Source organism: Macrobrachium rosenbergii, chromosome 54 (genome assembly GCF_040412425.1).
Source record: "Macrobrachium rosenbergii isolate ZJJX-2024 chromosome 54, ASM4041242v1, whole genome shotgun sequence".
In the NCBI taxonomy this organism is placed as follows: domain Eukaryota; kingdom Metazoa; phylum Arthropoda; class Malacostraca; order Decapoda; family Palaemonidae; genus Macrobrachium; species Macrobrachium rosenbergii.
The window spans coordinates 47,004,686-47,008,173 of NC_089794.1; the positions used below are offsets into that span (position 1 = coordinate 47,004,686).

Consider the following 3,488-nt stretch of genomic DNA (forward strand, 5'->3'; position numbering starts at 1 on the left):
AGCCACAATGACGCCGCTTCGGCTCATCGCCCCAGGTGAGCGTTACGGAAATCTTGGGCCGCTGCCAAGGCTTATACCTACTCCAGTGTGAATTACGCATTTCTGTTTTGTACTGAGATAATCGAATGATGATTTGGAGGTTTTTGTATATTATGATGAAAAAATGATGATTCGCGCGAGGACAAGAAAAATAGACGTCGAAATTAATTGTTTTACATAGGATCGCTGATCATTAACCTGTACATCTTCCACCTCTCTCCTCGTGGAAAGTCTGTCCGGATGATCCATTGGTCCCACCTTCAGGAGTTAACAGCAGCTGGGATGGCGTCCAGAGGACAGTCAGCGCAATGGTCTGTATAAATGTTATCTAATTTTCAATCAGTTGTCAATATCCTCTCTCTCTCTCTCTCTCTCTCTCTCTCTCTCTCTCTCTCTCTCTCTCTCTCTTGACTACCTTACACATCCTTCTGCATACCTATTTGCACATGGTGATCTCCTCTACTGTCATACAGAAGTTGTTTCACAGGAGGGTAGATACAGCGAGAAAGGTCAACGGGCAATAAATTTCAAAACGGGAGTAAAAGGAGAGACGCTGCCAGAGGAGAACACAGTCCACGGTCGAGGGAGCATTGTGAAGACTGGCTGAATGTGTGAGACCAAAGAGAGACAGAGCTGAAAGACTTTAGTGTGGAAAAGGTTGTCGTAAGGTTTAGGATACGTGTGGAAGTGACTAGAGGACGTCAGGAAGGTAACTAAGAAGCTGAAGAATGGAAAGACTTGATGAGAATACAAGTCAGATGATGTGGTACGGTGGTGATACTGACTGAGTGGCTGACCAGGGGTTTTAAGGCATGCGTGAATGGGAAAGGTTCCAAAGAAATGGGTGAGAGGAATAATTGACCCCTTTGTAAAGGTAAAGGTAACACTTTTTTATTTCACTTTGCACCAATTTACCTCTGTCTTGAAATAATCTGTGATCTGATTCTTTCTTCTTACATTCCTATCAGGAAAACTTTAACTTACAACTTTTCGACCTGTAACCATTAATGGTAGTACCATAGTGAATATCAACAACAGGCCATGCTTTATAATAAGTTCTATCATTCAGTTCATTATTTTCATGACAACCAACACATATACATTGTAGTACAAGACTGGGGGGAGGCTGACATCACAATGCGAAGCCGCCTTGAAGCCTCCCTGCAGACGCCTGCCCAAAAATAATTTGTTTCCGTTGGCCTCGCACACAGGTGAATTACACATGCGGATCGAAATATCACATATTTTCTGACGGCACCTTGACGAAATCCCTGTCTTGCCAAATGGATCCGACAGTGTGGAAGGGAGTGAACGCCTCGGAGCTGAATTGCGTCATAGGTAATATTTTGTTGTTCATTTCGAGAACAGAATCTGTTGATATTTTATTATTTACGAATCATCCTAAGGCAGAAAAAATGTAGCTTATAATGGTAAACCAACAATTAAATTCTGTTATCTGTTTTCATAATGTTCAAAGAATGACTCTGTTTTAATGTCAGGTTAAGTATATTTAATATCTAACTATATCTTTTGATCAGTCGGGTTTTACAGATTGGTGTTCTAAGCCGAAGAAGTCTGCTGCTTTTTATTCTTAACTCAGGCTCAAAACAAAATTGAATTAAAACTCGCATTTTGAGAAAGTATCTGATTTCAGAACTTCATTCTATATACTTCTGTTGAACAATAATAAATGAAAAATGATTTTGTCCCATAGTTATATTTCACCGTTAGCTTACATTAGAAGTCAAGCAACACATTCTGTACCTTGAGGCATTTCAGATCAATTTCTGTTTTACTTGAAAATTTCTTCCAAGGATTTTTTTTTTTTTTTTTACTATTCCTTTTTGACACACTTGAAGGTACTTGTCATTTCAAATTTTCCCCAAGAGCAGCATTATATTATATTGTATTATATTATTATGAAAGCAGCTAAGCATTCTACATGTCCTTCCTTAAGACGCTGTGTAACACCGCTTTGTCGAGCAACTGGCACTGCATAGATGCTCAAAAGGCTCTGATATTCTTAATTCTTACAGGAACAACAATGCCGCCTGTTGTTCCCGGAATGAATGTTACGAATGCCACTTTGGAAGCCCGGCCCGGGCCATACTTCGAAAATGCAACGTTGACGTATAACTGCGCGCCAAACACGAGAACTTCAACTGGCGCAAACTCGACGGTGCTTACGTTTACTGGGTCGGGGTGGAGTGCATTAGATCCAAATTTCATCTGTTATCCAGGTAACTCTTTTCCTCAGTGGCTTTGATTGATCTAGAAAAGCTAGTGCTGGTCAACCGAAAAGCGAAAGCTAGGTGTCTGTTCTAGACGGGGTCTTGCATGAATGCTAAAACCTGGCTTGTAACTCAGCCAAGCACTCTTAGCTGTCTGCTTTACCGTGGGGTGCAGGTCTCGTCCAAAGCCTTGTGCATCTTCTGTCTTGATTATTTTGGTTTCGAATTATAACTAAACTCTTTATGCTTTTTACCTCTCGAAATATTCATATGATATGTTTAGAAGTTAGACGTTGTGAGGGATCAAACACAGATGTGCCATAACTCAAATACAGATGACTGGTTTCTGATACCTGACAGCTTCTTTCATTAGCGTAATTTCTCATCCTAGCACCCTATCTCTCTCTCTCTCTCTCTCTCTCTCTCTCTCTCTCTCTCTCTCTCTCTCTCTCTCTCTCTCTCTCTCTCTCGTGTTATCATCCTCAACCCTTTACCACAATGCATAATAGTTTCTGAAGGTTCATGAAAACTTCGAAACCCCGACCACAGCGCCAACTTTCGAAACTAAACAGTAACTGTGTAGGAGTTACCATATATCTACAAATTTCTCTGTTTCTTTCGACAGAAACCTCCAGCCCTCCCACACTGCCAGAGCCAACGGCAGGAGAGAAAGGAACTCTGGTGGGACCCAGCGGTCCTTACTACGTGTCGATGCAGATGAACTACACGTGCCCCGACGGCAGCTCGGCAATGGGAGGGAAAACTTACTATACGCTTACGTATACGGCCAATGGATGGGAGAAGCTGGATCCCAAGTTCATATGTTACAATGGTAGCCTATATATATTTATAAAATTCGGAACTGATTATCTGTACATAAAATCAAAGAAGTAAGCACTCGAGTCTGTAGCTTTCTTTTACACGTTCTGAACGTTTTAAATGAACTCGCTTTTTAGTTATTTTGTTTTCTCTCTTTCCAGTGACATACTTACCACCTACCTTGCCAGCAGATGCATATGATGGTGGGTTCATCGAAGATGCCCCGGCTCCATACCCCGTGGGTTACGTATTGTACTACACGTGCAGAGACAAATGGATCAATGTGGAAGAAACTCTGGCCTCTGTAAAGATCCCTATTACCTACACAGAAAAGGGCTGGAGCCCTTTCAACAGTAGCTCCGTGTGTACTCCTAGTAAGTGTCACTGCAGTCGCACACA

The 3,488-nt window shown here is 41.7% G+C and overlaps 1 long non-coding RNA gene across 1 annotated transcript; it reads left to right on the forward strand.

The window, feature by feature from the left end:
• Window positions 1-265: 265 nt before the first annotated feature.
• On the forward strand, window positions 266-3,102 carry LOC136834551 (uncharacterized). Its single transcript, XR_010851851.1, has 4 exons — window positions 266-350; window positions 1,251-1,377; window positions 2,076-2,279; window positions 2,896-3,102. It is a non-coding gene; the product is annotated as an uncharacterized lncRNA (long non-coding RNA).
• Window positions 3,103-3,488: the final 386 nt, after the last annotated feature.